At 41.5% G+C, this 12098-nt stretch overlaps 1 protein-coding gene across 4 annotated transcripts in view; it reads right to left on the bottom strand.

Annotated features, from left to right (window-relative positions):
- The window catches only part of PLEKHG1 (pleckstrin homology and RhoGEF domain containing G1), a 226066-nt gene that overhangs the window by 158107 nt on the left and 55861 nt on the right, over positions 1-12098 (bottom strand). The gene's annotated exons all lie outside the window — the stretch shown is intronic.

The raw sequence follows: 12098 nt of genomic DNA, 5'->3' as shown, positions 1-12098 counted from the left end.
AAAATAATGAAACTAGTAAACCAGGGAAAGTATGAAACCTTGGGGATAGTGGGAGACAGTAGATGTAATAAATGTGAATGTGCTTTGAATGTTAGGAAAGAAAGTGCCTTACATATCTCTCGTATTTTCTTCCAGAACATACAACTGATCTGCTAAAATAAAAATTCTTGAGGAGGTAAGTCTTCAATTTGCTATAAATCTAAAATACATAATGGTCATCATTTTCTCTAAATGGCTCACTTGGGAAACACATTTTCCTGAATCAAGATACCATATTATTTAACCCATTTACTCAACAACTGCTCAGTATACAAGAGTGAGCAACAGTAAATAACTTGCATTTCAGGCTAAAATCTGGTGGCAGGAGAGAGAATTAATCCTCTCTCTGCACTATAAAGCAAACATTTGATGTTTAAATTGGTGCTCCCAAAGCAGAGAAGATTTGTTTAATCATAAGTCTGAATGAACTGCCGAGAAGTGGTTGGAAATAATTAGAAGAAAAAGTTTTCTTGGCTGCCTTTCAAGATGGTTAGAAGAACGATCACGGAGGAAGAAAAATAAATTAATGTGTTCAATATCTCACAGCAGGTCAGCTGGTCATGTCAACGAACCTTCTTACCATCTGTTTTTTGTACTCGTAAGTGACCCCATGAGCATCATAATCATCTCATAAGTGTTTAAAGTTTCTCAGATAGGAGAGCTCATGTTCATAAAAAATCACATGGAAAACTTTGAAATTGTATTTTGTGCCTAAGAAATACATAGCTGAGACTGGTCTCGAGCTGTACCAAGTGGTAGACCAGTTCATTGAGTTCCAAAGGAGAGAAGCCCTCCATCTCCCGTAAGAATCCAGTGCTTTACTATTCTGTTCTGTTCTCAGGCTCCCTCAACTCACATGTACAGGCAGAACCAATTTAAAAATGGAGTATGTTCCAAAAGACTCCTGGTAAACGGTTGTTTATTTCTACAGGAAAATGTGTTCCAGGTTCTAATGGAATATATGGTTTCCAGCCATATAAAAAGCCATATAAAAGCTTTTTGACACACAATAATCCTCAATGTGGGATCCGACTCTAGGTTCTCAGTGTCTTTATGAAAGAACATGTCTAGAAGGCCAGGGGGTAACCCTCAGTGGGAAGACGAGGAGTTGAAAGGAGGAGGGAAAAGCAAAGATCTCCTTATCTTCTCTCTTCTTCTCTCCTTCAACCTCGCATCACCCATAACTAGCAAATCCTCACCCTGGAATGTACTGTCATGATAGGTATGTTTCTCCTTTCTTCTTCCATGATATGTACAGTACCCCCATGAGGCTCAAATAGGCACCATCCTCACCATCTCTTCATTCTCCTGTCAGCACACAAGGCCCTGTGTTGTTGCTCATTCCAACACATTCCACCTAAGCCCTTGCTACAAGATAAGAGAACGCCTGGGTCTTAGAGTTTCAAAATTAAAACTGGGATAAAATGCAAATGCATAAAACTTTAAAGTGCTATATAATCGGAATGTGTCCTGTTATTGCTCTGATGTGTTACTGAAGCTCTCCTGATTCATTCTTACACACGATTACTCATGTCTGTATTACTACAGTTTTATAGCCCATATGTCTATCTCTAAACTCCAGTATCAAGATACGTGACCTAATACAAAATGTGGATGCCACATCCTCTAGGTGAGAAGTTCTCTAGGAGATGTGGTTTGTTTACACAAACCGGACTTTCAATTGTCTGCAGGAACGGTGGGGAAGAATATAGGTAACAGGAACTGGCCCTCCAAATGGCCCTAACTGCCTCTCAGGAACTGTATGGGTTAACGAGGCTCTGTTTGCTTGAGGACTTCCCATGCATAGGTTTACGTCTAATGAGGAAAAAATAAACTCCAAAATATTTTTCAGATGAACTTTTGGAAACCAACTCTGGCTTAAACTGAAGACTTGCACATAACATATGCTGTGTATGTACATAGTTTTATTGCCTGAATCCTTATTGGTTCCCAGTCTTTCCCTACAGAATCCTAGTCTCGAATGTTCAAATGTTCTTCGGAAATTTTGAAAGGTTTTTTGGAAAGGGCATTTTGCCAAGAGGGGGATCTTGCTAGACCCAGAGAGTGGTGCAGGCGAGCCGGCCTGTGCCTGAGTTCCTTCTGCAGCTTTATCAGCATCGCCTCACAGGCAGACATTGAGATTGAGGGCACAGACGAAAGGAATCACTCACCGAGCTTGGCATCTGATGAGATGACACATCTCCACAGCTGGGGGAGTGGTTTCCAATTCTTCACCCCCCACCCCGACCCCCAAGAAGGCAGAAGGCCATTTCCCTGGGGAGGGCTTTTCCAAAGGATTTCACACAGTTCAATTTTACAACTTTAGACCTGGCAGACCAAGGAGACTTTTTTTTGCCTTAAAAAAAAAAAAAAAAAAAACTTTTTTTTTTTTTTTTAAGATTTTATTTATTTATTTCAGAGAGAGAGAGTGAGTGAGCGGGAGCAGGGGTAGAGGCAAGGAGAGGGAGAAAGAATCTCAAGCAGACTTTATGCTGAGCATGGAGCCTGACTCAGGGCTCTATCCCAGGACCCCAAGATCATGACCTGAGCCGAAACCAAGAGTTGGCCACTCAACCGAATGAGCCATCCAGGTGCCCCATCCTTAAATAAATATTCCAACAAATAACTTTTCCTATGTAGGCAAAAGATGGCCCAAATTAGTAATATATATTTTGTTTGGAAATCATCTTTGTGCAAGCGCACTGAAATGGGACGTTAAGATGGAACACACATCTTGTCTGCAACTTGTTTAAAATGATTTTTCTTTCACCAATCCTTGTGTTGTCTAGAGAGGGGCCCCCAATCCTCCAGTTAAAATGATAAAGTATGGAGTTGTAAAAACCTGCTCTGAATTAAAGGTGATTCAATGAAGCTAAAAAGCCCATAATTAACCAAGCTGTCCCTTCAGTTTAAAAGTGCCACCAGATTTTCATCTCTAAGACTCTTCCTCAGGCATAAAGAACAGCATGGTCCTTCTCACTAGACTTTTCCCAGGGAAAATTTGGTTGGGGGAGGGGAGAAGAACTGATCTGGACTCAAGAGGCAAAGAAGAAAGGTGGAGTTCTGCCTAAGGAAAAAAAAAAAGATTAAGCCTGGAAAATAACAGTTATGGGGAAGACTAGAATATTTTCTAATTTGGAATCATGCCAAGAAACACAAATAACCACACATACATCCAGGTTTTAAGGGTTTAAAAGACAGTTTTATCAGAAATATTGGATAGTAAAATGTATTGGAGTTTTAAAATTTACTCTGCAATTGTCTTCACATTCAGAACTATGGACAAAGAAATTTAAGTTCATCATGTAAAACAGAGGCATCTACCTGGTCTTAAATATCTCTGTATTTAAAACTAATCCAGCTTATTGATTTCTTATGAATGTATGTGAAATTTCTTAATTTTGAATCAAAAAAGTTTGTGAATAGTTACATGTCAGGAACCAGGCTGCGTACTACTCATTAAGACCTAGTTCTGCCTTTGAATTACCTCAGTCCATTAGAGCAGGAATTAAATGCCTGAGAAGGCGTTTCAAGACGGATTTTTAAGATCACAAAGCAGTGTCACATAATTAAAATTACTAAATGCATTGTTCAGAGTCTAACTGATATATATAGTAGCTTTGAGGAGAGGAAAGATAAAATCAGGTCAGAGTAATTTAAAAAGGAGGAGGAATTTGAACTGAGTTTAAAAGGATAGATAAGGTTCAGATAATAGTATTACTGCTACTACCTTCCAGCTCTATTTGAGAACCTGCCAAGGGCCAGGCTCTCACTACAGTTGGCATTGAACATGCACTCTCTAGACTCACAATGAAACTGAAGTGAATTTATTGCCATGATTTTACAGATAAGGATGGCAAAACACTTGCTCAAGGTCCAAGGCAGGAGGTGAGCAGAGACACACCCCCAGGTCCTGCTGACCCCAGCGCCCACTGTGTTTCTTGCAGAGCAACTCCCAGGAGCAGAGAGAGTTCTGGGTGGTACAAAATACGTTTTTATAAACAGGTGGCTTAAAGATAGAAGAAAAAACAAAAAAAGATCAGATCTTACAGAGCAAGCAACATGTCATTGTGAATTTTAGACCAGACATCTGACATAATTAACCCAGCATGTTGGGTGGATCAGGCTGGTAGGCAGAAGGAATAGGAGGTTCACAAGTTCAGAAAAATGAGAGAGGAAGAGAATCTGGTAATTCTGCCCCGATGTAGCAACACAGAGTCACATGGCATGCTTGGACTGTGGGTGGCATTTCACATTTCACAGCAGCAAAGATACTGGACTTGGACTTGTACCTGGGTATTTATAACTTGTCTTGTTTCAAAAATTACTAATTTTGTGACTTTGGGCAATGACTTAAATTACTGAGCACTTCAGTCTCCTAACATGTGAAGTCCGATTCATGATAATAACTTGCACAAGGCTAAAAGAATTAAGAAAAAGTATATGCAGTTGACCCTTGAATGATGTGGGTGTTAAAGGCACCGACCCCCTCCAGCTTATAACTTTTGACTACCCCCAAAACTTAACTATCAATGGCCTATTGTTGCCCAGAAGCCTTACGGATAACATAGACAGTCGATTAACACATATTTTGTACATGTATTATATACTGTATTCGTACAATAAAGTCTTCTTCAGACTCCTTAATGCAGTCGAATCATGGGGGCATGGATTACAGGGTGCATGAGACACTGAAGGAGCCAAAAAGGCACCCTATTCTTACAATAGAGTAAGTTAGAGAAAAGGAAATCTTACTAAGACAATCATAAGGCAAATACATTTACAGTGCCGTACAGTACTTATTGAAAAAAATTCCGCGTGTGAGTGGATCCGTGTGGTTCAAACCTGTGTTGTTCAAACCTGTGTTGTTCAAGGGTCAACTGCAGTGTGTGGCGGGTGGTAAATGCTCAAGTGTTCGGTTTTTTCCTTTATGAAGGCTGTGGAAATGGAAAAGAAAGGATGAAATAGATGGTGAGGTAAATTTAGTGAGATTTGGTGACAAAAGATATAGGAGCTTGGAGTGGGGAGTGGGGAGAAGGAGGGAAAGAAGCACCGAACATGCATTTAAAATGAAAAGCCTGCACAAAAACATCTTTATTTCCCCAAATAGGAGTTAAGAGTTAGTTTTAGGAAGGTGACTGGGAGATCCCCAGTTGAAAACACCCAAAGAAGAGTTAGAACTAAGGCAGAGGGCTTAGGAAGAACAGGGAAACCGGGAAATAGGACTTGGCGGTCATTTGCCTAAGAGCCTGGTTGCTCTAATATTCCATTTCTGCAGACCTGTGAACTTGCTCAACTCTGTTTTTCTTTGAATGACCATGCTTTAGAAATCAAAGGAACATATATGAAGTTACAACATTTTAGGAAACCAGACCCCACTTTTTTTTTTTAAGACAAAGAATATTAAAAGAAAATACTTAATGCAGGACTTAAGATCACTTGCAACTGCGTGTCTTTCAATTTTAAAACACAATGACTATTTTAATACCCAACTTCACTTTCAAAAGTCTTTATCACGAATGTAATCTTCCTCCAGAGCAGGCTTTCTGGACGGCTTAGAAAAGCCCTGGCGGGGAAAGGCAATAAAACACACATTTCCATACAAATAAAAACCTCAATGAGATACCACCTCACACCAGTCAGAATGGCTAAAATTAACAAGTCCAGAAACAACACATGTTGGCAAGGATGCGGAAAAAGGAGAAACCTCCTACACTTTTGGTGGGAATGCAAGCTGGTGCAGCCACTCTGGAAAACAGTATGGAGGTTCCTCAAAAAGTTGAAAATAGAGCTACCCTAAGACCCAGCAATTGCACTACTGGGTATTTACCCCAAAGATACAAATGTAGTGATCCGAAGGGGCACGTGCACCCCAATGTTTATAGCAGCAATGTCCACAATAGCCAAACTATGTAAAGAGCTAAGATGTCCATCGACAGATGAATGGATAAAGAAGATATGGCATATATATACAATGGAATATTATGCAGCCATCAAAAAGCCAAAATATTGCCATTTGCAACGACGTGGATGGAACTAGAGGGTATTATGCTAAGTGAAATAAGTCAATCAGAGAAATGCAAGTTTCATATGATCTCACTGATATGAGGAATTTGAGAAACAAGACGGAGGATCATAGGGGAAGGGAGGGAAAAATGAAACAAGGCGAAACCAGAGAGGGAGACAAACCATAAGAGACTCTTAATCTCAGGAAACAAACTGAGGGTTGCTGGAGTGGAGGGGGGTGGGAGGGATGGGGTGGCTGGGTGATGGGCATTGGGGAGGGTATGTGCTATGGTGAGCGCTGTGAATTGTGTAAGACTGATGAATCACAGACTTGTACCCTTGAAACAAATAATACATTATATGTTAAAAAAACAACAACAAAAAAGCCCACATACATTTCCAAAAGGGCATGTATCTTGGAAAAGGCAACTGCAGTAGAGATGGCTGGGGTCTGGAATGAGCCCGGAAGAAAGGGGCCGAGGCCGTGGTGGAGGTGATGTCAGCCGCATTATGCAGTCCCCACAACCATGGGCCTTGATTTCTGCCAGCCATGGTGGATAATTCTGTTGTACTGACTTCTTACACTTGCTGAATCCGGCCCAGTGCTTCTACAAGGTTTTCAAACATGAAAACTAGTTGTCTGTTCCAGACACTGGATTTATTATCTACAGCTGCTGAAAGCAGATCTGGCACCCCTGAGCGCATCTGGTTCTTTTGACATTTTATGTGACAGCTTTTTCATGCCTATTAGATGGTCCCCGGGCAAGCCCAGCTGAGGTTCACCATCAACTGCAGATGTTAAGAACATGAAACCTCCCATAATCCTCTGTGACCCCATACTTCATGGGGATCTGATAGTCTATCTGCTTTCTAAAATACAACAATGACTTGCACCTAACTATATAACAAATAAATAACTTAGGAACCTTAATATATCAAAAGCAGAGCTTTGAAACATATAAAGGAAAAACTGATCAAATGAAAAGGAAAAAACGACAACCCCCTCACACAGTGAGAGCTCTAAACAGCTCTCTCGGAAAATGACAGGTCCAGGAGGAAAAAAGTTAAGTGAGGATATTGATGATCTGAATAACAATTAAAACAATTTTGTTTTAATTAATAACTTCATACCCAACCAACAAAAAATAAGCATCACCTTCAAAGGCACAGAACATACACAAGTGAATTATTTATAGGGGAAGTACATCTCTTCGGATCACATTTCTAACCTCTTTGGTGTAATACATTTCTGATACCACTTTTTCTCACATGCTTGCTTCACAGAAATGTTATTTGTTAGGTGTGTCTTACCTTCTCTGCCTCACTTTATAACTTCTCCAAGGGCAGAAGCCTTGTCTTCTTGCCTTGGCACCCCTCACAACGCTCAGTGCCTTATACTTAGCGCTTCATACAAAGTAGGTGCTCATTTATGAAACGATCACCCTGACACAGGTCACTTTCAGCAATGCAGTGTCACTCACAACTTCGGCTAAGTCATTTTATGCTACTTCCAATAATGTGTTACATAAGGAGGCCATCAGGATCTATCAAATGTTATTAGACTGGCGGTAGTTTAATAGTGAAAGATCTAAGGAAACTTTCTTCCACATTAGAATTTCAGATGACTGAATGTCATCTTTGCTGAACCTTGGGCCAGGGCCTTAGCAAAATGCCTCAAGATGCCCCACATGTTTTATGCATGGGACCTTCAGGCCACTCTGAGGGGAGAGCAAAAGGTGAGGGATCCCTAATGAGCACACCAGAGGCCTGGCTCCGTTACCGGGTACACAGACAGAGTAGTACAGAGCTGTGGAACAGGGCTTTGCATTCCAGAAATGTCGGCTCTCCTAGCTCCTCCCACAGGGACAGGTCACAATTACGGCTTCAGTTCATCTATATTTCTTTTTTTTACTAAGATTTTAATTATTTATTTGTCAGAGAGAGAGAGAGAGAGAGAAAGAAAGCACAAGCAGAGGGAGAAGCAGACTCCCTGCTGAGCAGGGAGCCCGATGCGGGGCTCGATCCCAGGACCCTGGGATCATGACCTGAGCCGAAGGCAGCCGCTTAACCGACTGAGCCATCAGGCGTCCCACATCTACATTTCTCTCTACAACCGATTTCTGTGTTTGTGTTCCCATACTCAACCTTACATCTGTATTTACCAAACTATCTTCCACAGAACAACACAATTAATAGATTAAAAAGCCATAAGGCCAGGTGGGGAATGTGGGGAGAATTCCACGCTTCAGTAAGCTTGACAAAGCCTGCCTGTAGCACCTCCCCGTTGAAGACAGACGATTCAGAGCAGCCTGGTAAAGGCTCTGCAGAAAAAGGAACTCATAAACGTTGCTTAAATCCCGAACACACTTGACCATGAAGCCCTCCCACCCCTCCTAGTTTTTGACAGGAACCTATTCCCGTAATTCTACAAAATCGAGGTCATACTGTCCTGAGAATCCCCTAATGCTCAATGCCAGAAACAGGAACTAGTTCCTCATTCCAAAGGTCATCCTTTCATGAGAAAACAAGTACTTTTTTTTTTTTTTTTAAATGAATATCCTTTTTTTTCTCCAGAATGGTTGGGGCCCCTCTCTCACCTTTTACTATCTCTAATGAAAGATCTACAATGAGAAAGTCCTCTTCCTCCACCCTCCCCTCACCCCTAAAAGGGCGTCTAATGTCTACACCAGCTTAAGCTACACAAACTTCTGGAGATACTTTTTAAAAATATTTTTAAATTTTTGATCGTGGTAGAATACACATAACATCCAATTTCCCACCTTGACCATTTTTAAGTGTGCAGTTTGGCAGTGTGAAGCACATTCACACTGTAATGCAAGCAATCTCAAGAATTCCTCAAAAGAAGGTATTTTTTTAATGGGGGAGAGATGCCCACTATGTGTGCAGAGTCAAATCGGCACATCTTTCTGAGTGCTGTAATTTTGTGCTATATTTTTGTAATCACTATATTTAGTTATACACCTTTAATCTTCAATTATGCATTAAAAATCATTTCCATGACACCGATTCAGGGGGTTTTGCAATGGAAGACACGGAAGGAGAGCATCTCAATGACTTTTTAAAGATCCCATACTGCATTAAGTCCCTGTCCTCTAGCACTGTGCTAAGAGTTATGCTCCGTGGTTATATTATTAGCAGCGTCTAGCTCAAGACAGCAAGGTCTATATTCACAATGTGAATCATTTATGCTGCAGCCACTGATGAGCCTTCTATCAGCCTTCCGACAAAGCTATCAGCCCCGAATAAGACACTTACTGGGCTTTGGGAACACAGTGGCAAGGACCCGGGCAGGACATGGAAGGGCTCTGCAGAGCCGATCCCTCCCCGAGCATGCCTGCATTGTACCGTCTGTAAGTCCTAGGGGTAGTAAGCCCCAAAATTCCAATCCCACAAAGCCTTCAGCTCCAAAACGAGAGACTTTTGAGGTACCACAGAAGCAACTACCGACCTGGGCTCAATGTGTGTGCCTCCCGCAACTGCTCACAGAAGGGGAGGAAGAAGGCTCTGATGGAGACGCCGGACGGAAGAGCTCCTCACCCACCAGGGAAGAGCACAACCATATTGCAGGTCCTGAAGGCACCTGCACAGCAGGGCTGGGTAATGGCAAATCTGGCAGGGGAGATCTACCATGTCTAGTCCTTGGTGTCTCCATCAGAAAGCACGCCACTGTCCTGTGTCCCCACTCGACAGTGTAAGGGGCTTGGCAACTGCTCGCAAGGACAGGAAAGATCAGGGCACTGGAGTACCCCAGCGCCTGGCGCATGCCTTGGAACATTCAGTTGGCATCTTTCTGCTATTCGGGCAGCTCTAGAGTGTGCACTCCGCACAGCAGCTCTGCCCCACACACTTCTATTGGGGGGCAGGTGAAGCCTTGGGCAAGAAGGCGCGGAGAATGAAACGCAGAGGCAAGTTTATTCAGAAAAAAGTTACGTACATGTGGGTGTGTATATATGCATATATTGGGGGCGGGGGTGACTTTAAAATGTAGTCTTTTTTTTTTTTTTTAAGATTTTATTCGTTTGACAGAGAGAGAGAGAGAGAGAACACAAGCAGGGGGAGTGGGAGAGGGAGAAGCAGGCTCCCCGTGGAGCAGGGAGCCTGATGCAGGGGCTCGATCCCAGGACCCTGGGATCATGACCTGAGCCGAAGGCAGACGCTTAACGACTGAGCCACCCAGGCGCCCCTAAAATGTAGTCTTGAAGCTGAATCTCTCTCACACGCACTCATGTCACATCAACAGAAAAATAATGCATAATAGAACTATACTCCTTTGATTTTTCAGTAATCTAGGACCATCTAACCAAGTACTATTAGTTAAAGTCAGTTGATTCCTTCTGTTTATAATCCTAGACTTATGTTTTCAATAGCTGGCGAGAGGGGCACCTTTCTCTAGAATTCTCTTGCTTGCCTAGCTTAATGTGATTAAGTGGTGTCCAGTGCATATATTGGTTTGTTAATCTAGAGAGGAAAGCTCTTACCTACAGTTAGCGGTAACAGTCTGGTAGATTACAAGTTTATATTAACGTGCTAGGTACATTTTTGTGTACATGCCCAGACACTTGCTAGTCTGAGGAGTAGAGGGTTAGCAGCTCACTTATACACCCAAAGCAATTTCAGAATACTTCTGAGGTACAACATGGCTTTTCTAAAGGAGGACATTAGCTCATTCATTCTTTGAGCAAATATTTGAGCTTCTCTCATGTCTGGCTTTTTCTAGAATATATAGCAACGAGCAAAACAGACAAAGATCCTAGCTCTCAGGGAGCTTATCTTTGAGTGAGTACCTATTTTGAAAAAAGTTCTTCAGACATGCAACACACTTACTTTAAATCAACAAGTGACTTTTCAGAAGATATTCTGGACACAATTTATATAGTCAGTACAGTTGAAGACTAACAAAAATATTTTCTTCAAAACCAGATCGTGGCTTCAGACACAAACAAAACCAGATCACGGTAATTGAAATGTTGTATACTCAGTAATAGAGATCAGCAACTAGGGAAGAACTAAAATTCTAGACTCCCACAGCAGCAAGGAGGTGAGGCGAGCCACTGTTCTCATGAACACCACCCCCCCAGGCAAAAACACTTGTCCGAAATGGACCAAAGAATCCTGAGTCAAGTTTTGCTTTCCCTTCCCTTATTTTTCCATATCATATTACAAAGTAAACAGAATATCAGTGGAACTCTCAAGGGAAAAATTATTTATTTTAATCTAGAAAAACAGTGCAAATAATCACAGCTACTCAACCTAACAACATGTCACTTCTTTCTTTGTAGCTAGAATGGTGTCTCTCTCTCTGATAAACAGACAAGTCCATGGACTCATTCACAGAGAAGACTATCATTTCTAAAAATTAATAATTCTCTTCCAAAAAAGAAAGAAAGAAAGCATTTAAATGACTGAATCTCACATATATAGAGGGTGCCTGGCTGTGACTCAGACTTTTGTGGGCACTCTGGGCCCTTCCTCCATAAAAAGGACCAAAAATTCTATTTTATGACTGCATTGTTATAAAGAAAAACATCATCCAGGCTGAGCTTCATTATCATATATTTGTTATCATATTCACTTGTCCCCTGCTTTCAAAAGAAATTAAAATGAAAACATTTTCATGGGTCTTTAAAAATAGCATGGATTCTGGGCACTGTGCCTAATGAGTAAGTCAGCTCTGGACCACAGACTGCTGATTTTTTTTTTAGGTAGGTTCCACGCCCAGTGTGGAGCCCAACAAAGGGCTTGAACTCACAACCCTGAGATCAAGACCTGGGTTGAAGTCAAGAGTCGGAGGATTAACCTACTGAGCTACCCAGGTGCCCCTAGGCTCTTGATTTTTCAGCTACACAGCATTCTACTCTAAGTTAGGCAAAAGAATTTCTGGAACTTTATTGCCAGCAATGAAGATCTACTGCAAGAAAACCATTGTTTTTACCAGTTAACAAAACATTGATGAATTCTGAACTCTGACACAGCAAAGTCATCTTTACTCCATTAAAATACCATTTGTCCTTGTAATAACTTTGAGTACTTCA

This window comes from Mirounga angustirostris, unplaced genomic scaffold (genome assembly GCF_029215605.1).
Source record: "Mirounga angustirostris isolate CCGP_5_RB_7025 unplaced genomic scaffold, mMirAng1.0.hap1 SCAF_8, whole genome shotgun sequence".
In the NCBI taxonomy this organism is placed as follows: Eukaryota; Metazoa; Chordata; class Mammalia; order Carnivora; family Phocidae; genus Mirounga; species Mirounga angustirostris.
The sequence above is the reverse complement of the archived record's forward strand: the minus strand, read 5'-3'. Positions and strand labels throughout refer to the sequence as shown.